At 42.9% G+C, this 26,090-nt stretch overlaps 1 pseudogene; it reads left to right on the top strand.

The window, feature by feature from the left end:
• Positions 1–282: 282 nt before the first annotated feature.
• The window catches only part of LOC122925283, a 42,766-nt pseudogene continuing 16,958 nt past the window's right edge, over positions 283–26,090 (top strand).

The following is a 26,090-nucleotide window of genomic DNA, read 5'->3' as shown; positions in this document are numbered from 1 at the left end:
CAGGAAGAGCTGAGCAGATAGATATATAGTTTTATGGTTAAAATTTTTTGTAAAACCTGTATTTCAATCATTTAAATTCCTGCTCATTCTGAGCTTTGAAGTCATGGAGGCGGACTTCTCAGTGATCGACAGCTATCTGTGTATACACAGTGTAGGAAGGCGCAAGGGTCCTTCATTGACGGAAGGTATGTATCACCGAGATTCCTGACCTCGGTGAGGTAAAGCCGGTAATTTTAAGTGTCAGCGGCAGTTAGTGCTGACTGACACTATTTGTTAGTTAGTATGGCTGTAAAGCCGATCCTGGCCGGCACTTACTGGGAGCAGCCAAAATGCAGGGTGGGTGGCTCCTCCCTAAACTCCAGGCCGGATTTTGGCCTGGATAAAATCCCAGCCAGCAGTCTCAGCTGAGGGGATTATCTTCCACTTCACAGTGAAGCTGTGGAGACGCTGTGGTTTTGGGAGCTCTCTGCGCTGAGGTCTGAAGGCCGTGTGTCAGGCGAGCAGGCCGCCTTACAGCCTGCAAGTGGACTTTCTGAGGCTGAGCATTCAGCTGGGTGTGAACTGACACCCAGGATACCAGGTGAATGTTATTTAGTTTTTTCTGTGTGTGAACAAGCACCAAGCCTGAAAAGGGACTGTTCTGTTATGCGTGTGAATAAACACTGAAGATTGATTTAAAACCTGGTCCATTGCCTCTATATTGCATCCGCTAACCTGCCTACCAGAGCGAATCCCCACAACAGTCATACAGTGAGGCTGTCAATCACTGATAGTTTGTGGTTTCTTCAGTGTGCAGCTAAGCAATGTGTGACTTCAAGTTTCTGATTTACATGTAACGTATTACACCTGTTAAGATATGCAAAGACTTGTTAAAGTAAATGGCTGACACCCCAAGTGAATAATGTAAGACGGGAGTAATTTGCATACACTAGTGGGTACTTGTGGATAAACCTCTGGAAGCCATTATTTCCATGTCACAGAGGAAACTGGCCACTGATCTATTGGAATAATTACATTTTGTGGGCACATTAACACAGTGTTATATTCAGATACAAGGCACTGAGCTGCAAGCCTATGAACAAGGGTGGTGCTGTTTCTGGAAGAAGGCAAACATGTCTGTCTAACCTCATACATGCCTTTTCAGGATGATGCCTAAATTCTGCTTTGTTCCCTTTCATTTCTACACAGCCTTTCTGATGGGTAAAAAAAATCCATCTTGATTGACTATGGGTTCCTGTATTATTTTTCTGTTTATACCAATTGGTGGTTATTTGTTGACCAAGAATGAGACTTCTTTAGGTGACAGAGATCTCCAACCTTTTGCAGGTCACAAGCCACTTTCAAATACGAGTTGGTGTTGGTCTACACTGACTGTAAAAAGGGGAACCGTCTATTAAATATATGATCTGGTTATGTTTCTTCTACTAGTGCTTAATATGATATAGCTTTTGCCCTGGCACCAAGTTCTAGTAGTGCTATGACATCCTTGATGTCACTAGAGTACAATAGTATCTTAGGTTAAAGCTCCTAGTGCCATATGTGGCTTCCAAGCCAATGGTTTGGGAACACTTGGGGATTACTTTGCTTGCACAAATCTCTTAAAAGCATTGGCACCAGTGCTAATAACTCTCCTTAGAACTTTTTCCGATGTGACAATGTAAACAGTATGGTTACTATCTGAAAATAAACTTCAAGAAAGATTAGATATGGTCCCTTGTCTGGACCACTGAGAACATAGGTGTCTACACTTTATATCTCTTGTCCACTTCAGCTAACGCCATGATGGGAACTACAGCCTGCAATAACACAGTCTATCCATGATCGTAAACAGTGGTGATTCTCACTAAGCACCCATTAATAGATACAAAGAACATTCATCAAAATTAGAACTTCGTGGCTGTGATCAAAGAACGTGCTGTTACATTGCGGTCCTAGAGAGGAGACTTTATCAGCAGTCAGTCTCCACTTTGAAAATATAGAAGGAGATGGATTGAGAGCTAATTCCCGATTGACTTCTGTCAGTACTTTATCCGTGGCAGATTTGTGTGGTCTATTGGGATTTTATCTCATTGGGTTAAGTGATTAACTGATACTGATACTATTTGGAGAGCCAAAGGCAGGGACTTTTGGTATATCATATTTCTAATGAACTTCAATAGTAATGAGAGCTCAAAAACACTCCTGTGTATATCGTTTTTGGAAAAGCATTGCTTTCCTTATGAACATGAAATAGGCAGATCGTACTGTATGCAGAGGATCCATTCTAATGTGCCTGGTTTACAGTTTGTTGCTACTGAGATTTGCAAGCATGTATCATGATACAAAATTAAGTGTTTAATTTGTACGTCAATTCAATTCCCAAATTTGTAATATGAAAGTTATACAGATCACCAAGTCTCCTGGTTGGTTTTCCTAGGTGAAGATACCTATATTCCAATACCTGTCTGGTAGACATACTGTCCAAGAGAGTATTCTTGCAATTAAGTACTTAGAGATCAAATACTTGAATTCACATGATCTTGGCTTCATATGGTGTGTTTTATGCAAAATGTTATTTAAACAAATGTATATTCATGCTTTGGTGTGGCCACCAGATGCCCCTTTTGCAGCCAGGTGATGATTCAAGAGGCTGCTGGAGAGGAAGTGCGGTTAGTGTGTGACAGTAGCTGTAGCTAATGAACATGTTAACTGGGAAATTCTGTTGATACAAATGGGTTTATCTGATTTTCCTCTAATGTGTATGGGCACATCTACATACTGAAGTCTACTGAAGTCTAATTAACGTCTTGTTTTCCACAATCATAACCTAAGATGTACTCATTCTTAACTAACATATGCAGTGAGCTGCTGGGGAAGCCGGAACAGAGGATGGGAGTGGTAGTGGCACTGATGGTGATAGGTCATGGTGTACTCCCTCAGGCCATCACTTCCTGGGGTCGGTGCAGTCAAGAAGGGGCAGCTTGTGTTCACTCGGGCACTCTCTCTGTAGTCATAAGCTCCCTACTCGATGGTAGCTAAGGGGTGCCCTTGATGTACATGTCCATGTTGATACAATTACAATCTGGCAACTGTGCCTGTAGTGTCCACTAAGCTGGGGGTGCAAAGGGTGTCTTAACATGTTATCCCTTTGCAGCAGCAGGGTCTGGAACACATCAAGCTGGGTTACCTTGATAATTTAGACTTTCTGTCTTTCATCTCCTGGAGCTCTTGATGATGTAGAAATCTCTAGAGCTTGAAGCTAGTGTCTGGTGGAAAGAAGCACATCACGTCTGCCCCCTACCTCCACCCTTCTCACAACTACACTTACTGGAATCTTCTGAAACCGGGGTGAGGGGCCAGCCCCCTCTCTAAGGTACAGAGAGGGTTGGGCCACTATTGTTAGTTCTGGCCACACCTGGCTCATGCTGGAACATACCGATACCAAGGTGCATTACATTAACATTACAAACAGTACAAACCAATTGCATATACCCTATGTTGTACTGGGGTACTGCACTGGGGACCGGCAGAGCTCCAGCTCCACAAGTATTATATACAATATAATCGTTCCATTAGAATTTGTTCTCACTCTCTTGGAGTTAATGCACCGCCAAATAAATCAGGACATCTCCATTCCAGGATGACCTAGCTGCATTCCAATGAACATATGACTTGTAAAGATCTCTTACAACAAGCACCTCTCCCTTAATTGCTATCTCAGTAATTTCCTCTTCTAGAACCTGTTCAATTCTTCATACCCAAGAGGATTACTGGTCAAATATTCCTCATCTTATTTTTAAAAAAATTCTGTATATACATTAACGCTTTTTAGATCTTGGGTTTTTCCATTTTTGCATTTTCATTTTTTAAATCACTGGTTTCCCAGAGCTGTAACTTTTTTTTTTTATTACTGTTCACATAAACTGTGGGACAAATTGCAGTTTCTAGTGGCACACTTTGATATTGCAAATCTTCTAGTGGGAAGTTTAAAAAAAAATCCAAATGTGTTGAAATTAGAAAACAATAACATAATTGTGCGATAATTTTATGGATTTGAACTGACCTTGTTCCCTTCATTTTCTAGGTCAGTATGGATATAGTGATACCACATATACATATAGTTTTTTCTTGTGTGTTAATACTTTAAAAAAAAATCTAACTTTGAAAAAAACGCATTTTTGTTTGGCATCTCCATATTCTGACCCTCACATATTTTTATACTTAGATCTATGGAGCTGTATGGGGGCTCATTTTTGTTTGCTGGGGCTGAGAAGCTGCACAGGCCGAATGGTGCAAAATTCTTAATAATACCCTACTGAAAAAAGTGCTTTTTAATAAAACAATATACATACATTTCAGTAAAAAAAATGCCCCTAAAAGTGTTTAAAGCTCGTAAGGATGGGCGTTCACTTTTAGGGAGGGGAAGGGTCTACTGCTCAGGACCTCTCTCAGTGCCCCCCCTCCCTCCCCTGTAGTTAACTCGTTGGTAGAAAGTGCCCCCCCCTCCCTCCACTGTAGTTAACTCATTGGTGTCCAGTGGGCCCCCCCTCCCTCCCCTGTAGTTAACTCGTTGCTGGCCAGTGGGCCCTCTCCCCTCCCTCCCCCTACCAATTAAAATCTCCCCCCCTATCATTGGTGGCAGTGGAGCGTACCGATCGGAGTCCCAGTTTAATCGCTGGGGCTCCGATCGGTAACCATGGCAACCGGGGCGCTACTGCAGTCCCGGTTGCCATAGTTACTTAGCAATTTGTAGAAGCATCATACTTACCTGCGAGCTGCGATGTCTGTGTCCGGCCAGGAGCTCCTCCTACTGGTAAGTGACAGATCATTAGGCAATGCACCGCACAGACCTGTCACTTACCAGTAGGAGGAGCTCCCGGCCGGACACAGACATCGCAGCTCGCAGGTAAGTATGATGCTTCTACAAATTGCTAAGTAACCATGGCAACCGGGACTGCAGTAGCGTCCCGGTTGCCATGGTTACCGATCGGAGCCCCAGAGATTAAACTGGGACTCTGATCGGTACGCTCCACTGCCACCAATGATAGGGGGGAGATTTTAATTAGGAGGGTGAGGGAGGGGAGAGGGCCCACTAGCCACCAACGAGTTAACTACAGGGGAGGGGGGGGCCCACTGGCCACCAACGAGTTAACTACAGGGGAGGGAGGGGGGGGGCACTGGCCACCAACGAGTTAACTACAGGGGAGGGGGGGGCCCACTGGCCACCAACGAGTTAACTACAGGGGAGGGAGGGGGGTTGGCTACCAACGAGTTAACTACAGGGGAGGGGGGGCCCACTGGCCACCAATGAGTTAACTACAGGGGGGGAGGGGGGTGCCGGCCGCACTGGCCACCAATGAGTCAAAAACAGGGGGGGGGGCTGCCCCCTGCTGCCTGGCAGCACCTACCAGGCAGCAGGGGGCAGTCATGTACACAGTTTTTTAGTATATTCTAACCTGAAGCGTCCCCATCACCATGGGAACGCCTCTGTGTTAGAATATACTGTCGGATCTGAGTTTCACGATGTAGCTCATATCCGACAGTATATTCTAACATAGAGGCGTTCCCATGGTGATGGGGACGCTTCAAGTTAAAATGTTCGGGTGTCCGCTTGTGAGCTCCGTTTGAAGGGGCTCACAAGCGGCCCCGAACGCATCCGTCCAGCCCTAATGCATTCTGAGTGGACGCGGATCCGCTCAGAATGCATCAGTCTGCCAGCGTTCAGCCTCCGCTCCGCTCAGCAGGCGGACACCTGAACGCTGCTTGCAGCGTTCGGGTGTCCGCCTGGCCGTGCGGAGGCGTGCGGATCCGTCCAGACTTACAATGTAAGTCAATGAGGACGGATCCGTTTGAATATGACACACTGTGGCTCAATTTTCAAACGGATCCGTCCCCCATTGACTTTCAATGTAAAGTCTGGACGGATCCGTCTGAGGCTACTTTCACACTTAGAAATGTTTTAACAATATAATGCCGACGGATCCGTTCTGAACGGAGCCACCATCTGCATTATATGAGCGGATCCGTCTCAGACGGATCCGCTCTGAACGCAAGTGTGAAAGTAAAGGGACTCCTGACTTTACATTGAAAGTCAATGGGGACGGATCCGTTTGCAATTGCACCATATTGTGTCAACGTCAAACGGATCCGTCCTCATTGACTTGCATTGTAATTCAGGACGGATCCGTTTGGCTCCGCACGGCCAGGCGGACACCAAAACAACTTTTTTTTCATGTCCGTGGATCCTCCAAAAATCAAGGAAGACCCACGGACGAAAAAACGGTCACGGATCACGTACCTACGGACCCCGTTTTTGCGGACCGTGAAAAAATACTGTCGTGTGCATGAGGCCTTAGCCAGAGAAGTGAACCATGGAGTATGAGCAGTTCCTGCCAAAAACCACAGTCGTGTGCATGAGCCCTTAAAGAGTACCTAACTTTTCAAACAACTTTATTAAAACTATTCTAAAGGGGCCATAATTCGTTTTTGTAAGATACTTTACTCATTTTACTGTTCTAGTGACCTAATAGGCACCTGAACTTCAGGTGTCTATAGTGCAGTACCCCAGAGCTTTATACTTGCAAATAGTTTTTCTCTCTCTAATGTAGGGATGAGCGAACCCAAACTGTATAGTTCGGTTTCGTACCGAATTTTGGGGTGTTCGTGACACGGACCCGAACCCGAACATTTTCGTAAAAGTCTGGGTTCGGTGTTCATACTACTTGCCCCAAGAGGCCATCACAGCCATGCCTACTATTGGCATGGCTGTGATTGCCCAGTGCAGCATGTGACCCTAGCCTCTATATAAGCTGGAGTCACGTAGCGCCGCACGTCACTCTGCTCTGATCAGTGTAGGGATAGGATGCAGCTGCTGCTGTTAGGGCCAGATTAGGCAGCGATTTACTCTTCAAAAACACTTAATGAAGTGATCGATCTACAGCTGTGAATCATTCAACCTCTGCTATTTAATTGCTCATTGTTTTTAGGCTGCCCAGAGCGTTTTTCTGTCACTTTTTTTCTGGGGTGTTCGGCGGCCATTTTGTGTCTTGTGGTGCGCCAGCACAAGCTGCCACCAAGTACATTTAACCATCAATAGTGTGTTTTTTTTTTCTATATCCTACATCAGGGGCTTGGCTGTGCTTACTATTTTATTGAGGGTTGAAATACAATTGCCAAAATAGCAGTACCCTAAATCTGGTGTTTCAGCTGTGGCTAGCCAATTGTAATACTGTCTGCTGTCTGGCAAAGGATATATTTTTTTCTGGGTTGAAATACAATTCCCAACTTAGCAATTCCCTAAATCAGTGGTTTCTGCTGTAGCAGGCCAAGTTTAAATCTATCCATAAAAGGGTATATTAGATTGAAGGTGCGGATAGGGTCATCCTCAATAACTTCACACGCTACCGTGCATCTCCAAGTCTAATTCTGTCCGTAAACGTATACCTGTCATCCAGGGCCTAAATACTAGGCCTACAATTTATATTCAGCTAAATCTGTGGTTACTGCTGTGCCTGTATTAGTGTAATACGGTACCTAAATAGATAGCCAGATAGCCAGATTCAATACATTGGGCCAAATAATTTTTTTTCTTATTGTGGTGAACGGTACCAATGAGGAAAACATCTAGTAAGGGACGTGGACATGGTCGTGGTGGTGTTAGTGTACCCTCTGGTGCTGGGAGAGGACGTGGCCATTCTGCCACAGCCACATGTCCTAGTGGTGGGTGACATGAAGCCTGATTCTCTGCTATGACATGAAGCCTGATTCTCTGCTATGGGACCTCTCTCCTCTGTCTGAGTGCCAGGGCCTAAATATCTGACAGTGGCCTGTTCCATTTGTGGGTGACGTGAAGCCTGATTCTCTGCTATGACATGAAGCCTAATTCTCTGCTATGACATGAAGCCTGATTCTCTGCTATGACATAAAGCCTGATTCTCTGCTATGACATGAAGCCTGATTCTCTGCTATGGGACCTCTCTCCTCTGTCTGGGTGCCGGGGCCTAAATATCTGACAGTGGCCTGTTCCAGTGGTAGGTGACATGAAGCCCGATTCTCTGCAATGGGACCTCTCTCCTCTGTCTGGGTGCCGGGGCCTAAATATATGACAGTGGCCTGTTCCAGTGGTGGGTGACATGAAGCCTGATTCTCTGCAATGGGACCTCTCTCCTCTGTCTGGGTGCCGGGGCCTAAATATCTGACAGTGGCCTGTTCCAGTGGTGGGTGACATGAAGCCTGTTTCTCTGCTATGACATGAAGCCTGAATCTCTGCTATGGGACCTCTCTCCTCTGTCTGGGTGCCGGGGCCTAAATATCTGACAGTGGCCTGTTCCAGTGGTGGGTGACATGAAGCCTGATTCTCTGCTATGACATGAAGCCTGATTCTCTGCTATGGGACCTCTCTCCTCTGTCTGGGTGCCTAAATATCTGACAATGGCCTGTTCCAGTGGTGGGTGACGTGAAGCCTGATTCTCTGCTATGGGACCTCTCTCCAATTGATATTGGTTAATTTTTATTTATTTCATTTTTATTAATTTCCCTATCCACATTTGTTTGCAGGGGATTTACCTACATTTTGCTGCCTTTTGCAACCCTTCAGCCCTTTCCTGAGCTGTTTTACAGCCTTTTCAGTGCCGAAAAGTTCGGGTCCCCATTGACTTCAATGGGGTTCGGGGCGAAGTTCGGGTCGAGTTCGTATCCCGAACCCGAATATTTCCGGGAACTTCTCGAACCCGAACATCCAGGTGTTCGCTCAACTCTATTTTTCATGTTATTTATTGCTAGTTTTTGTAATTTAATATCATGTATACCCAGTATGGTTATGGATGGAAGTGAGGGATTAACTAACTCGGACACATCCCCTACAGGAAGTTTGGGGGTGGATCCTGGATCTAGGGGCGGACTGGGAATTTAAAGCGGCCCTAGAAAAAAAACATTAATGTGGCCCCATATTATAGGCGGATACAAATTGATATAAGGTGGGGTAACGTAAGTAGGCAGGGGCAGCAATAGCATAGTGCAAAATACTGTCCCATCAGAACTGTATACCACAGTGTAGTGTATATTGCCCCAAAAGCTGCCCCATGTGGTGGCTATCAATAGATGCCATTTTCTGTCCTCCTTCAATTGTCTCTGATTAGAATATGGTGCAGGCTTAGGAGGAGATGCGGGACACACCAGTTGGAGACACACCAGTTGGATTCAGAAGGGTATGTGCGATAGCTGGCCATGTACATGAGTACCTGATTCTCACAGCTTTAATTATCCCTCAGAGCTCAATATGTACCTTGACAGTGGCAGAGAGGAGGGATTGGGTGGCCCCCCTGGGCATCGGCCCACCAGGACATTTCCCTGAAAGGTCTATGGCCAATCCGCCACTACCTGGATCCACCCCTAGCTAAATGTAAAGAGTTCAAATCTGGAGTTGACAGAGTGAGGAAACAACTCCATGTGCTCCAATCCTCACAGGATTAGGTCTCATGCACATGACCGTATGTATTTTGCGGTCCGCCAAAAAAAGATCCGTTAAAAATATGGATGACATCCGCGTGCATTCCGTATTTTGCGGAACGGAACAAGTGGCCCTTCATAGAACTGTACTATTCTTGTCTGTAATGCGGACAATAATAGGACATGTTCTATTTTTTTGCAGAACGGAAATATGGACATATGGAAACAGAATGCACACGGAGTAACTTCTGTTTTTTTGCGGACCCGTTGAAGTGAATAGTTCCGCCTACGGTCCGCAAAAAAATGGAACAGACATGGAAAGAGAATACATTTGTGTGCATGAGCCCTTAGACTAGAGTTGCAGAGAATCACCTTCTCTGAAGATTATCTACTGAGAAAAAGATCTCATTTCTACAGTACCCTAGAAAGAAAGAAAGAGACAAAAAGGTCCAGAAATCTGCATGGCCAAGCATAGAGCCAGAAAGAAAGGTATTTGCTGATCAAAGCTATTAGACCTTGCACCCACACCAAAAACCAAAACACCATGGTCACCCCAATTACCATCAGACAGGAGCCCTAACGTCAGGGTGTATCCCAAGGGAATAAAGGGTGTGCCCTCCTTTCACTGCCCGAGCCCTAGGAAGCGACGGTGTAAGGAGAGTGACTGTGATGGACTGTTGCAGATAGAGCCACTACCACTCCCATCGTCCGCTCCAGCTCCTCAAGGGCTTGCGACAATAGCACTTTGGAATCTGTACAGTCGTGGCCAAAAGTTTTGAGAATGACACAAATATTAGTTTTCACAAAGTTTGCTGCTAAACTGCTTTTAGATCTTTGTTTCAGTTGTTTCTGTGATGTAGTGAAATATAATTACACGCACTTCATACGTTTCAAAGGCTTTTTTATCTACAATTACATGACATTTATGCAAAGAGTCAGTATTTGCAGTGTTGGCCCTTCTTTTTCAGGACCTCTGCAATTCGACTGGGCATGCTCTCAATCAACTTCTGGGCCAATTCCTGACTGATAGCAAGTGCCACCCATTCTTTCATAATCACTTCTTGGAGTTTGTCAGAATTAGTGGGTTTTTGTTTGTCCACCCGCCTCTTGAGGATTGACCACAAGTTCTCAATGGGATTAAGATCTGGGGAGTTTCCAGGCCATGGACCCAAAATGTCAACGTTTTGGTCCCCGAGCCACTTAGTTATCACTTTTGCCTTACGGCACGGTGCTCCACCGTGCTGGAAAATGCATTGTTCTTCAACAAACTGTTGTTGGATTGTTGGAAGAAGTTGCTGTTGGAGGGTGTTTTGGTTCCATTCTTTATTCATGGCTGTGTTTTTAGGCAAAATTGTGAGTGAGCCCACTCCCTTGGATGAGAAGCAACCCCACACATGAATGGTCTCAGGATGCTTTACTGTTGGCATGACACAGGACTGATGGTAGCTTCATTGGAGAATATGACTTTGCCCCAGTCCTCAGCAGTCCATTCACCATATTTTCTGCAGAAGATCAATCTGTCCCTGATGTTTTTTTGGAGAGAAGTGGCTTCTTTGCTGCCCTTCTTGATACCAGGCCATCTTCCAAAAGTCTTCGCCTAACTGTGCGTGCAGATGCGCTCACACCTGCCTGCTGCCATTCCTGAGCAAGCTCTGCACTGGTGGCACTCCGATCCGGCAGCTGAATCCTCTTTAGGAGACGATCCTGGTGCTTGCTGGACTTTCTTGGACGCCCTGAAGCCTTCTTAACAAGAATTGAACCTCTTTCCTTGAAGTTCTTGATGATCCTATAAATTGTTGATTGAGGTGCAATCTTAGTAGCCACAATATCCTTGCCTGTGAAGCCATTTTTATACAATGCAATGAAGGCTGCACGCGTTTCTTTGCAGGTCACCATGGTTAACAATGGAAGAACAATGATTTCAAGCATCACCCTCCTTTTAACAGGTCAAGTCTACCATTTTAACCCAATCAGCCTGACATAATGATCTCCAGCCTTGTGCTCGTCAACATTCTCACCTGAGTTAACAAAACGATTACTGAAATTATCTCAGCAGGTACTTTAATGACAGCAATGAAATGCAGTGGAAAGTTTTTTTGGGGATTAAGTTAATTTTCATGGCAAAGAAGGACTATGCAATTCATCTGATCACTCTTCATAACATTCTGGAGTATATGCAAATTGCTATTATAAAAACTTAAGCAGCAACTTTTCCAATTTCCAATATTTATTTAATTCTCAAAACTTTTGGCCACGACTGTACACTCTTACACTCCTGACATGAAAGCAGTGTACAGATTCCACTGTGGAGTCACATTGAATGATGTACAGGCAGGAGCACACATCCCCCAGAGGTCTTTTAATGACCCCCTGGTAGGACATATAGTGTGCCAAAAATAAATTGAAAAATAAAATAAATAAAAAATACAAATGAAAGAAAAAAATGTAATGCCCACACCAACCGAACTGTCACCTTTATCACCCCATTCACTTGAAACTACACAAATTATATACAAAACGACCAACACAAAATAGGGAACTCATTTTAATAATTTAATCTAAAAAAAATATTAATAAAAAGCTCTTGATGTCACATAAAAAAAATTGCTAAAATTATTTTGGTAGTCCCATAAATAAAAAAAATTTGAAACGCTAAACCACCACGCCTTCTAAATTACGAAATAGTATCTGGTCATTAAAGGGGTTATCCGATTTTTTATTTTTTTTGTTCTTTCTATGTTCCTAACTAAGCAAATGTAACAGCTTTCCAATTCACTCACTTTATCTCCAGTGGCTGGTTTCTCAGATTTTACTGAGGGTCACATGACCTGTGATGTCATCTTCTATCTCTGCTCTGATAAAGGTCGTTTACAAGCCTGTAAACGAGACGTCACTGTGCTGGCCACGCCCCCCTTCACTGCCGTCTATTCTCTGCTGGGATTCTTAACCCCTTCAGCTGCACAGCTCTGCAGGCAGTGAAGAGACAATACATACCAGAGAGAGCATTGCACAAGAAGGTAGGGAGAAGATCCTGTGTGTATTATCAAAGTCATTATACAGCTTGGACTTGTAGTCCTACACATACAACATGCTGCAGAGTCTCCCAGCAGTCAGACATGTCATTCAGGGCAGCACTTGTATTCACTCCCTTAGCAGTGTCATTATACAGCTGGGACTTGTAGTCCTACACATACAACATGCTGCTGAGTCTCCCAGCAGGCAGACATGTCACTCAGGGCAGCTCTTGTAGCCACTCCCTTAGCAGTGCAGGGGGAGGGGCAGACATGTCACTCAGGGCAGCTCTTGTATCCACTCCCTTAGCAGAGCAGGGGGAGGGGCAGACATGTCACTCAGGGCAGCTCTTGTATCCACTCCCTTAGCAGTGCAGGGGGAGGGGCAGAGGTTGTTTTTATTGCAACAAAGGGCCAGAAAAGAACCAGGGAAATGAGGAAATATTTTATTTTATTTTTTGTATAAAACTTGCTTAGCTCAGTTATATATCAGATTTTCAGTGCTATATTATTTTTTTTTCATAACTCGGACAACCCCTTTAACTGTCAAGATCCACTTTTGTTAATTGCCAATTTAAATTTAGTGCACTGGAAATAATTCCATGTCAAAGCAATAGGTATATATACATTTTATAAATGCACACGTGCAAAAAGGACTTGTTATCTTGTTAACACTCAAGCAGTACCCCCAACTCAAAATTAAACCTACGGTATGCACAGAATATATTTTACTGTAGATGTCTTGCATGCAGATGTTTCACTCTGTACCACTGCTGGAGGCCATAGCTATTTTTTACTGACCTTTCTGGGGATTATTGCTTAAGATGTAATATAAACACTGGCTCATGTATCACAAATGTCTCCAATTATACTGAAAATGTACTGTGTTATGTGGGTTTCATCAAAAATTTCCACTATGTTTTGACATTTTTTTTTGATAACTCTTGAGTAGTTCCTTGCCTTTGGTGGTCTGTATATTTCCTGTCTTCCGCCCTGGTCTATCATACTTGTTATATGAAGGAGCTATGCTAAATCTTAGAGGTTAATTAGAGACCATGTTCCCATTCCAAAGGTTTGTAAGCCTCCCTAGCATACCTATTAGAAGCCAGCTATTCTGTTATTGGGTTTTCTATTTTACTACTGTATAGTTATAAGAAACAGAGTTCTGTGGTGAATCAGAAAATTTACATTGTAAGGCTTTCAAGCTCTAGCTCATTACAACATACAGGGGCACATTTATGACTGGCTCTTCATGTGCCAATTTTAGTAAAAAGTCCATCACAGTAAGATGTGGCAAATTTATTAAGAGATCTATGCCTGAATACAGTTTTTGCATCTTGTGCAGTCCATGCACTAGAAACTGAAGTTTACACCAGCTATATGCATGTGTTCTCTGGTCATCCTGCCCCCTTCTGCTAAGCCCCACGCACTTAATAAAAATTGAGAGAGGCAGTGAAGAATAATAAGTTGCATTTTTTGTGCAAAATGCCATTTGCTAAAAAAAATTGCAATGTTTGTACACCATAAATGTGTACAACTTATGTAAATGTGCCCCACAGAATGTTATTATCAAATTAGCTTTAACCCCTTCTCGATCAGCACTGTACATATGCGGCGCAGCGGGGCGTGACTTGCCGCCCTTATCAGGCGGGTGCAGGAGCTAGGCCTACTCGATAAGTGTTCCTGACAGCCAAGCCCCGACTGTATACGCCGGATACCGGCACATTAATACCTTATATACTACTGTCAACTCTGACCGGGATTTTGTGGTTTTTGCGGAAGGGGGCTCCCTCTCTGACTCCATTGGGTCCCCTCGCTGCAGCGATGGGGACCCAATGGCTGGAACAGCAGCTCGATGGCTTTCCTCCTACTGAAGCCTATGAGATCCAGCCCCCTGGCTAAATTTTATAGGCAAGCTGTTAGTGTGTTACAAAAATAAAAAAAATATGGCTTTCAGAAAATGGCAATGCAAAAACCAATTTTTTTTTGCAAAAATGCTTTGTGTAAAAGCGGTAAACCAAAATAAATATAAACTTGGTATCTCTGTAATCGTACTGACCAGCAGAAAAAAGATAATGTGTCATTTTTCCCACACTGTGTACGCCGCAATAACTAAACCCAAAATGCAATGGCAGAAATATTCAATATCATGCTTCCCAAAAAAGCGAAATAAAAAGTGATCAAAACATTTTACTATATGAAGAGGGGATTTTTGCTTCTTGGGAAATGGAGATTTATGTATATCTCCGTTTTCCATCCCTTCTATTCTATTCCTAGCACGTTGCAGTTGTTTCCCATACAGCCCGATTATTCTGTGTATAATTACCCTCTTCCAGTCCTTCATATACCCCAGGAGCAACACACAACCCTCACAGATACTTATATATAAAAATAGTTTACTGATAACATAAAGATGACAAAGCAATGGACATTATACATAAAGATACAGATAACACAATACATAGAGGACACCACCACACACAGCCACCTCAGTTCCTGCCCACCCTGGATGCAAACAAATGTGGCTAATAATGTGTATGTATATACAGTATATCCAGAGACCACCAATATACAGTCTACTGGATCTATCACATCCAGTACCTGACCATTAGTACATGTACATATAGAGACTCCTGCATAAACAGCATATATAATCTCAATAAAAATCAGAGGTAGTCAGACGCACAAGTTTGTGTAGCCAACAAACGGGGTGCCCACAGTCGAGTAGTATCACCCCACTACTCAAACAAGTATAACAGCAATCTATGGAAGACTGGGCACACCTCAAGATATTAAGCCACTCAATTTAATCGGTTAAAACAGTTTAAAAATAATAACAACAATCAAGGACAATATCTATAAAATTCTAAAATAAATATTAACATTAGAGTTCCACTCAAGAACAATCTTAATAAATACGTATTGAATGTTGTGACAATAAAAACCTATCAGTATACTGAGGATCCTAATGGGTGACAAATAATCAGCTGATGGTGAGCACGATCGCCCAGCCGGACTACAAAATTTAAAAGACACTCAGTCACTGATAGTGAAAACGAGAACTTTATCGATAGAAGCACAATAATTGATAGCAAGGGTACTGTGAATCTCTATTCCTTATTGACAGGGTGGTTGCAAGTCTATGGCGCTAGCAAGCGGCTTTGTACCACCTCGATAGCGCCTGCAGTGGTTCCCGCAACAGCCGACCTGCACAACAACCGTTCAAAAGCAATTTAAGACAGTGTCTATGAACTTCATCAATTAATAGATGTTAATGCACTATGAACCTGAAGGTAGCAGAAAGTTTGACACACCAGCTGGATTGGTTTGCGCAGCAGCTTAAATGATTGTATCATTTAAAAGATACTAAGTCATTCATAATGGAATCAATGTCCTAAAAAATAGCAGCACAGTATCGGACAAAAGAGTAGTGGATGATAAAGTAGGTGTGAGTTCCTATCTCTGATTATGAAGGTGATTGTCTGTCCATATCACTGGTGAGCGGCTTTGTACCACCTTTATAGCACCTGCAGTGAAGGTATGGAGTATAGCAGCCAACTAACATACAGCGGCGTCCCGCTGCATGTATATCCCAGCGGTTTTCCCGCTGGCAGTGGCTAAATGCTGTATTCAGTAACACCGACCTATGGTCGGAACGGTCTTACCCGCTTGGAGTGACCCCAGCCGCCCTGCGATGTTCAAGTGGAGTTTTCCTTTTCCTCCACCGAAGTTCCGTTTGCCGCGTCGTGGATCGATACACGTGGGTCCACCGGTTTGGCTTCAGACCCGATTCAGTAAGGCTTTCCACGCGGACCTTCAACCAATGGTCGGCAGAGGTTTTATTCTTTAGGTAGTGCACTACTCCTTGGAACAATGGGGGGTCTGACCAGACGCGTTTCGGGGTTGGAGTATCCCCTTCTTCAGTGGTTATATAGGGCATATATAATCTAACTGGTAATGCAATTGCCGACTACAAATATCTATATGTACACATATAAAGTCTACTGGGATATTATACTTATATACATACCCACATACGCACACATATAAATTAGCTTGCTCCTGAAGTGCTGTTGTTCCAGTGGGTGGCAGGAAGCGAGAGACCTTGCCTCACTCCCAACTTTCACCTATATCTTGCTGTGTCCCAGCCCCCCACCATAGACTCCACCCTGTGACCACCCAAATATCTCCCCCCATCTCTTGGTCAAGAGGATGTTGTTCAACTGCCTTAGATATGCTAACAAGGGACACAATGCTACTGGCCATACTGAATGGGTGAATACCACTGGGTCCAATTATTAGGCATATTTGTGTGGTCATCAGGATGAGGTTCTGGCTGAAAGCCATATTTCCCTTAACACTATATGTGCTCCAAAATAAAACTAATGATGATGGCAACTCATCCCACAAAAAATAAGTCCTCACATGGGAAAAAACATGTGGTTGTCAGAAAATAGCTGCACTGGTACCCCAGGCACTGTTAAATACCGGCATGGTGCCTGTAAACCAATCCTTCACAATCTTCGCCGCAAATGCCAGAGCTCTTTCCCTTCTGAGTCCTGCAATGTGCTCCTACAACAGTTTATAACCAAATATGGGGTGTTGCCGTATCCAGGAGAAAATGGGTAACAAATTATGGGGTGCTTTTTCTGAAAATAACAAAAATGTGGGGCAAAAGCAACATTTTATTGGAAGAAATTTATTTTTATTCACAACCAAGTGTTTTTAAATTCTGTTAGACGTCCATCGGGTCAAAGTGCTCAGTATACCCCTTACTATATTCCTTGAGGGGTGTAGTTTCCAAACTTTTTCAGGGTTTCCACCATAGGGGTACCTCAGGGTCTCTTTAAACATGGCACCCAAAATATAACTTCAACTAAATCTGCCCTCCAAAAACCATATGGTGCTCCTTCCCTTCTGACCACTGCAATGTGCTTATATAGCAGTTTACAACCACATATGTTTTTTTTCTGTGAAGTGAAGAATTAGGGTAAAAAATATTGATATTTATTTTGCTGTTAACCCTTCCTGTGTGGCAGGAAAAAAATGGATTAACCTAAAAAATCTTCAAAATTACATTTTGTGGAACACCTCAAGGGTTAACAAAGTTTGGAACATCAGTTTTGTATAATTCGAGGGGTGTCGTTTTTAAAATGGGGTCATGTATGGGTGGTTTCTATTACGTAAGCTTATCAAAATCACTTTATAACTGAATTGGTGTTTAAAAAACTGTTTTGGAAATGTTCTTGAAAATTTTAAAAATTGCTTCTAAAATTCTAAGCCTTCTATTATCCTACAAAAATAAAATGACATTTACAAGGTTATGCTAACATAAAGTAGACATATGGGGAATATTGATTAATAACCATTTTATGAGGTATTACTATCTGTCTTAAAAGTTGAGAAAATCTAATTTAGAAAATTGTGTATGTTTCCAAATTTTCTGTAAATTATAAATTATTTTAGACATAAAGGAAAAAAATATTGACCCAAATTTACTGCTAACAATGTGTCACTAGAAAACATTCTTAGAATTGGTTAGACAAGTAACACCATTCCAAAGTTATTACCGCATAAAGTGACACATGTCAGATTTGGAAAAATAAGCCTGGGCAGGAAGGTGAAAACTGGCCTGGGGTAAAAGGGGTTAATGTGGAGTTAAAGTTGACATTAAGATTCGATGCCCATAATGCCTGGTAAACAATAGTGTTGAGCTTGAATATTCGAATAGCGATTATTAATCGCGAATATCGCAACTTCGTTAATTCGCGAATATTTCGAATATAGTGCTATATATTCGCTATATCGAATATTCGTCATTTTTGAACATCTGAAAACATGATTCCTCCCTGCATCTTTCTTGTGGGTCAATGAGTCATTGGCCCACAAGCAACTTAAGCAGGAAGGAATCATGTTTTCATATGGAAAAGAAATGACGAATATTCTAAAAAACAAGTATATAGCTATAGGGAATATATTCGTTATTTTGAATATTCGCTTTTTTTTTCAAATCTGTACAGTTGTTCGCATCGGATCTGAGTTTTCCCTGAGATCGTGAAAACTCAGATCCGATGGTATATTCTAACCCACAGGCGTTCCCATGGTGACGGGGACACTTGTCAGGGAGCAGTATGCCAAAGTAGAATAACAGTACACATTGGAAAAAAAAAGACAAATAGTCTAAATAACGAATATATTCGCTATATTGCTATAACTTAGTTTTTTAGAATATTCGTCATATTCTAAAACAAGAATATATAGCAATATAGCGAATATTCGTAAAATACACATATAGACTGTAATTTAGCTAATATAGTGCTATAGTATTTTTTTTTTAATAGTGTACATTTTTTCCAAATCTGAAGTGCAGAAGAGAAAAAAAAATAGACTATAAAAAAATTATAGCACTATATTAGCTAAATTACAGTCTATATGTGTATTTTACGAATATATTCGCTATATTGCTATAACTTCGTCATATTCTAAAACAAGAATATATAGCAATACAACAAATATTCGTATAATACACATATTAGACATAGCTTTAGCCAACCAATAGGAAAGTTGCCTTATACAAATCGCAATACGCAAATAATTAAATCGCATATTATTTGCGATAAATAGAATAATGATGAATATTTGATTTCGACGAATATAAGACGAATATTCAATCGAATATTCGTGAAATATCGCGAAATAAAATATGGCACCTCCCGCTCATCACTAGTCCCCCAATCTCTGCCACTGAGAATGACTAGGATCTAAGGGTATAAGAAAGAAATAGAAAGGATGTGGCTAGGTGATGTATGGTAGAAAAACCTCTTTCAATTCTTAGAAAGGACTCAAAGTAGCAATGGCTATAGCCATATTTCTTTTGTAGCACAGAGTGATGTATATGCTGAAAAAAAATCTTCAGATGTATACAAAGCAGTTCCATAACCTCATAACCTATAGCAAGCTCATCATATGCCAAAAGATTTAGCTCACAGAGCCTTGTCTAGACTGTATAATATTGTATATGCTTCTCAGCTAAGAACAGGACTAGGTCTATGAGTTTATCTTAAAAAGTTGTAGAACCTTTAATTCAGTGATTAATAAATTGCTCGCAAATTTTACAATTTTGTTGCTATAAATCAAGTATAGTACAATCAATTAATATAGTACAAGCAATGTTAAGAATTTTTATAATATATCTTATTAGAGGAAATGCCTCTTTTTCCACTAGTCAGTCTCCATCAACCGCAAGCCCCCCCCCCCCCCCCCATACTCCCTCTTCCCCGGCTTCTGGACTAATCGCTCACCATTTAATAATAAGATCTGTACAAAGGAGTCTGTAAACTGAGATATCAGGTTACAGATGCTGCCCATACAAAGTCTAGTGAGAAGGGAAGACGAGGCGGCAGCTGCCTTAGTGAGAAAGAGGCAGAGAGACACACCGAGGACCAGCCTCTACTGTTTACCCTAGAGGTGGATTTATAGGCACACTGCTAGTACTGCTGCACAATGTCCTCCATGCTGCTGCTGTTTCTGTGTATGTGAAGGATCTACTTTTCTCTGTATGTGCTGTGAATGGGAGACATAATAGCAGCTAGTCTCCACCCTTTCTTGAACAGAACTTAGGAAAAACTGTCAAATGAGCCTACATAACAGCAAAAGTGAGAACAATTGTACAAGTCATATAATGGCCAGTCATATAATGGCCAGATAAAGTTCTATGTTCTTGCCTCTCTTATAAGAAAACCAATGTTTTTTTTTAGTTGTCTTCTCTTGCAATGGGTTACTGTTGACCTTGTAATACTCCATTCACACGTCCACAATTCCGTTCCACATTTTGCGGAACGGAATTGCGGACTCGTTCATTTCTATGGGGCAGCACGATGTGCGGCCCGAATCTGGAAATCCGGACCCGCACTCAGTGTTCTCTCTAAGCTGCGCGGGTGGGCTCACAATTTTATAATGCCCGCTCACTCAGCCTACAGCGCGCCGCTAAGTTCGCTAACGCTGCTGGCAAAATGCCAGCACTTGTCGTCAGACTCATCTGCATGACGGCGCCGACGTCATCCTCGTAGTCTTTTGCGTATTGCCACACTACTTCTGCCTCCTCCTTCTTTTTGCAGGGAGAGGAGGACTGAGCAGCAGCAGGCAGTAAGGTGCGGTAGTGGCGGCGGCTGCGCCATCTTAGAGCCAGGCCAGAGGCACACGCTAGAGTGAGACTAAGTTTCTCTTAAGGGCTACCTACAATAAGTAAAATCCTAGAAACCGTCATTGATTGCTGAACTGGTCTCTCCTGGTATTTCTAGAGTGTTAACTCATGACAAGAAGTGGAGAACAGAGGGGGACAATAGTGGCAATAGTAGACTACTAGTGCCACTATTGTCCCCCGCTGTTCTCCACTTCTTGCCACGAGTTAACACTCTAGAAATACCAGGAGAGACCAGTTCAGCAATTAATGACGTTAGAATGTCAGTAGTAGGGGAGAACACTAAACAATCTTAGTTATTTTTAATCCTTTAGGCTAGAGTGAGTGAAGTGAATGAGTCTCTCTGGCCTAGCCTGATAGTAATAAGTCCTTCATGTGGGCAGCAGGAGCTGTGTCTGTGTTACCTAAGAAAGCAATGAAAACCGCATGTACTGTATGGGAGGTTTTATCACAGCAGACTAGCCAATGCAAAACAAGGGAATGCTGGTTGTCGCTGCCATCTTAGAGAGGCTAGAGTGAGTCTCTCTGGAACAGCATTGCATTCCCTTCAGGTTTTGCATTGGCAATGTTGCTTGTCTCAGCCAAGGAAAATGAGGGGAAAAAGTAACATATATAACTATATACAACAGGAGATGCCCAGGTTATACCAGCATGTTCCATATCACTGTATACAAGAAGATATATTACTTATACCAGCTGTACATATATAATTATATACAGGAGATACCCGAGTTATACCAGCGTGGTCCATAACTCTATATACAGCCCGTTCTGGGCTGTGGTCACATGACCGTGTCCATGCAGCTCTTTCTTACTTCCTATGATGTTATGTCCATACAGGGGCAGTGATAGGGGAGTGTCTATGTAACTGGTGGGAGGAGCTATATACTAGCTGGGTGTTAGGGGCAGTGATAGGGGAGTGTCTATGTAACTAGCTGGTGGGAGGAGCTATAAACTAGCTGGGGGTTGTTAGAGGCAGTAATAGGGGAGTGTCTATGTAACTAGCTGGTGGGAGGAGCTATAAACTAGCTGGGGGTTGTTAGGGGCAGTGATATGGGAAGTTCTATGTAACTAGCTGGTGGGAGGAACTATAAACTAGCTGCGGGTTGTTAGGGGCAGTGATAGGGGAGTGTCTATGTAACTAGCTGGTGGGAGGAGCTATAAACTAGCTGGGGGTTGTTAGGGGCAGTGATATGGGAAGGTCTATGTAACTAGCTGGTGGGAAGAGCTATAAACTAGCTGGGAGTTATTAGGGGCAGTGATAGGGCAGTGTCTATGTAACTAGCTGGGGGAGGAGCTATAAAGTAGCTGGAAGTTGTTAGGGGCAGTGATAGGGGAGTGTCTATGTAATTGGTGGGAGGAGCTATGAACTAGCTGGGAGTTGTTAGGGGGCAGTGATAGGGGAGTGTCTATGTAACTAGCTGGTGGGAGTTGCTATAACCTAGCTGGGTGTTGTTAAGGGCAGTGATAGGGGAATGTCTATGTAACTAGCTGGTGGGAGGAGCTATAAACTAGCTGGGGTTGTTAGGGGCAGTGATAAGGGAGTGTCTATGTAACTAGCTGGTGGGAGGAGCTATAAACTAGCTGGGGGTTGTTAGGGGCAGTGATATGGGAAGGTCTATGTAACTAGCTGGTGGGAAGAGCTATAAACTAGCTGGGAGTTGTTAGGGGCAGTGATAGGGGAGTGTCTATGTAACTAGCTGGTGGGAGGAGCTTTAAACTAGCTGGGGGTTGTTAGGGGCAGTGATAGGGGAGTGTCTATGTAACTAGCTGGTGGGAAGAGCTATAAACTAGCTGGAAGTTATTAGGGGCAGTGATAGGGCAGTGTCTATGTAACTAGCTGGGGGAGGAGCTATAAAGTAGCTGGAAGTTGTTAGGGGCAGTGATGGGGCAGTGATAGGGCAGTGTCTATGTAAGTAGCTGGGGGAGGAGCTATAAACTAGCTAGGGGTTGTTAGGGGCAGTGATAGGGGAGTGTCTATGTAATTGGTGGGAGGAGCTATGAACTAGCTGGGAGTTGTTAGGGGCAGTGATAGGGGAGTGTCTATGTAACTAGCTGGTGGGAGTTGCTATAACCTAGCTGGGTGTTGTTAAGGGCAGTGATAGGGGAATGTCTATGTAACTAGCTGGTGGGAGGAGCTATAAACTAGCTGGGGTTGTTAGGGGCAGTGATAGGGGAGTATCTATGTAATTGGCGGGAGGAGCTTTAAAGTAGCTGGAAGTTGTTAGGGGCAGTGATAGGGAAGTGTCTATGTATGTAGCCGAGTGGGAGGAAATATAAACTAGCTGGGTGTTGTTAGGGGCAGTGATAGGGGAGTGTCTATGTAAGTAGCCAGGTGGGAGGAGCTATAAACTAGCTAGTTGTTGTTAGGGGCAATGATAGGGGAGTGTCTATGTAACTAGCTGGTGGGAGGAGCTATAAACTGGCTGGGTGTTGTTAGGGACAGTAATAGGAGAGTGTCTATGTAACTAGCCGGTGGGAGGAGCTATGAACTAGCTGGCTGTTGTCAGGGGCAGTGATAGGGGAGTGTCTATGTAAGTTACTGGGTGGGAGCAGCTATAAACTAGCTGGGTGTTGTTAGAGGCAGTGATAGGGGAGTGTCTATGTAACTAACTGGTGGGAAGAGCTATAAACTAGCTGGACGTTGTTAGGGGCAATGATAGGGGAGTGTCTATGTAACCGGCTGGGTGGCAGGAGCTATAAATTAGCTGGGTATTAGGGGTAAAACCCTCCTGTTCAATTTTTGTTGCATATCGGAGGTATAGGTTGGAATGGTTTCCCAGCATAATCCTCCATTGGATGCTGTGATCATATGATTGTGTTACCAGTGTAGACCTGGGATGCAGCTCTCCAGCTGTTGCAAAACTGTAACTCCCAGCATGCTCGGACAGCTTACAGCTATCTGCCTACAGCAGGACACGGTGGGAGTTGTAGTTTTACAACAGCTGGAGGGCCACAGGTTGAGCATCCCTGGTGTAGACCTTGCTATTCCATACAGCAGATATAATTAAATATACCATTCCAACAGTTGCCAAAAGGACTCCATTGGATCAATAGGACTCTATGAATATGTTTAGCATGTATACATCAAATGAATCTATACCCTTAAACATGATTTTTATTAGCAGTAAACTGCAAAAAGAAATGTTTTGACTTAATATAATTAACATTTTGTGAAATGCTTACCAATCATCACTTGTCTTATATTCCCGAAGTCCCATCAGTGCTGTCAAGAGTCCCACTGAGGGACAGACATTACATCTACATTTTAAAAAACTGGCTTCTCAGAAATGTTTTAGCAGTGACCTAGTGTCAATTGCTGGAGATCTACATTGAGAATGATGTTGTGGGGCCATGAACTTTGTATTTTCCTGTTCCCCGGTGGCACAAGGTCCTATTTCATTGAACAGTTACCACTTTCATGTTTTCTCTTTATCCGTCCTTGGGGATTTGCAACTACAACTTCTTTAAGACTCGCACGAGATGACCAGGCAAATAACTTCTTAATACACATGAAAAGTCTAAAGTTTCAGTGCAGCAAATGAAAACCGACCCTTAAATTGCGCTCTGTGGTTTCTTAATGATGCGTTGTTGTGGCTATGAGCATTCTGCCATAATAAGCAATGTGGCTCTTGAAATGCCACAAGGAATTAGGAAACGAAGGAAGACTGAAGTCTACAGCATTTAGTTAGGTCTTTGAGTGAATGATGACAACAATACTACTGTATATGTCTGATGTATCACATGGAAATCTGTCAAAGCTACTCAAATGAAAAGACTCTTCAGACTTGAACTTAAAGGGGTATTCCCATTTTACCATTATCAATTGAATGCATGAATATATTATACGTGCCACCTTCCCATTGAATGTACTGGGCAGCGCTGGACTGGCCCACTTGTGTACCAGATGATCCTCTGGTGGGCGCAAGATCTGATAACATAATGGGCCCCATGAGAAAAAAAACTGGAGCTTATTTTGGAGCCAATAACTTGTCACTTGGCTCTAATTCTTTGAATGAATACATATTACTTTATTGATAGTATGGGGGTTGGGCCCTGAAAATAATTTTGTGAATAATTTCTTCTGGTGGCCCAAGGGACCCCAGTCTGACCCTGCAATGGGGAAAGAAACAACACGGAATTGTCAAAAATAGGTTGCAGGACCCAGTTCGTTCGATATGCAAGGGTCCCTATGGTGGGACACATACCTCCCATGCATTTACAGCTTACCTTGTGGATATACCATTAGGGTGGGTTCACACAAAGGAGAGTGAGAAAGAGAGTGATTGAGAGAATGTGGGTTTTAGTTTGATGTAAAGTAAAACACTTTTTCTCACATTACCAAGTTACAACTATAAGTTTATGCCAGTTTTCAGATCGCCATCAGGAGTTTCTGTGCTCCATATTCTGCAGTTACATAAAGTTACAATATTACTTGGTTCCAGGATGACCATTGTTAGTTGAAAATATTGATAAAGCAATAATGTCGCTGCATAACACAAAAATAAGAAAACAAAAAGGGTGCTACACAACCAACTAAATATAATTGTCCCGGTCCCTCCAGTGACAGAGGTTAGAAGATCTGAAAGACTGGCTGCATGTTAGGTCATCTGACAGCCTGTTTTCACTTGTTGCAGTGTTGTTGTTGGTAATGACCACACCTTTTGTCTCAGGTGCAGCTTGTGGTCGTTACTGTTCCTTTATTTAGTTTGGACTCACACTTCATACCTTGTGGTTGATATTCTCTGCCTGGAGTTGGAAGAGCTGGTGTGTGGTCCTCATCTGAGTTCCTGCTCATCTATTTTCTTTTGAAGATAAGTGTACTTCTCTCTGTATTTTGTTGTTCCCATTTGCTCGTTGTTTACTAGACCTCAGGGAGACGCTGGTTCGTTTATCTGGGAAGGAACCAGTAGTCTCAGAACCTATCACTAATCCTAGGGAGTCTCAGGGTTACTAGGGCCTAGTTTTCCAGCGTATGAATATTCCCACCTTCAGGGTCTATTCATACTGACAGGAGTCAGGGCTAGGTTTAGGGTTTCCGTAGGTGGTCACCATTTCCCTTTCCCTAGCTTTGATGCCTAGTTCCTGGTCATTTTCCTTCTGTTGTCATTCTGGTGTTCCTCCCCTCACCCTACACTGTGACAATAATATACAGCAAAAACAAAAGTAGTATGGCAATATAAGTGAGCACACCTACAGAATAATGTACAATAATCCTTTATTAAATAACAAGAAACCATATACCAAAAACAGAAAACGCGTCAGGAGTCTTATCCATCCCCTTGTTCAGGCTACAGAGGTTTTGTATCGTAGTATCATCATTATTATTTGCTTATTGTGCATTACTTGTTTGGTACTCTTACTTTATCTATTCTCTGTTACTGTATTGCGGTGCTATTTATTTCTGACCAGAGCGATGGTGTATGGATGGGTGCCTTACACAGCAGCCCTTC

This window comes from Bufo gargarizans, chromosome 1 (assembly GCF_014858855.1).
Source record: "Bufo gargarizans isolate SCDJY-AF-19 chromosome 1, ASM1485885v1, whole genome shotgun sequence".
Taxonomy (NCBI): Eukaryota; Metazoa; Chordata; class Amphibia; order Anura; family Bufonidae; genus Bufo; species Bufo gargarizans.
The sequence above is the reverse complement of the archived record's forward strand: the minus strand, read 5'-3'. Positions and strand labels throughout refer to the sequence as shown.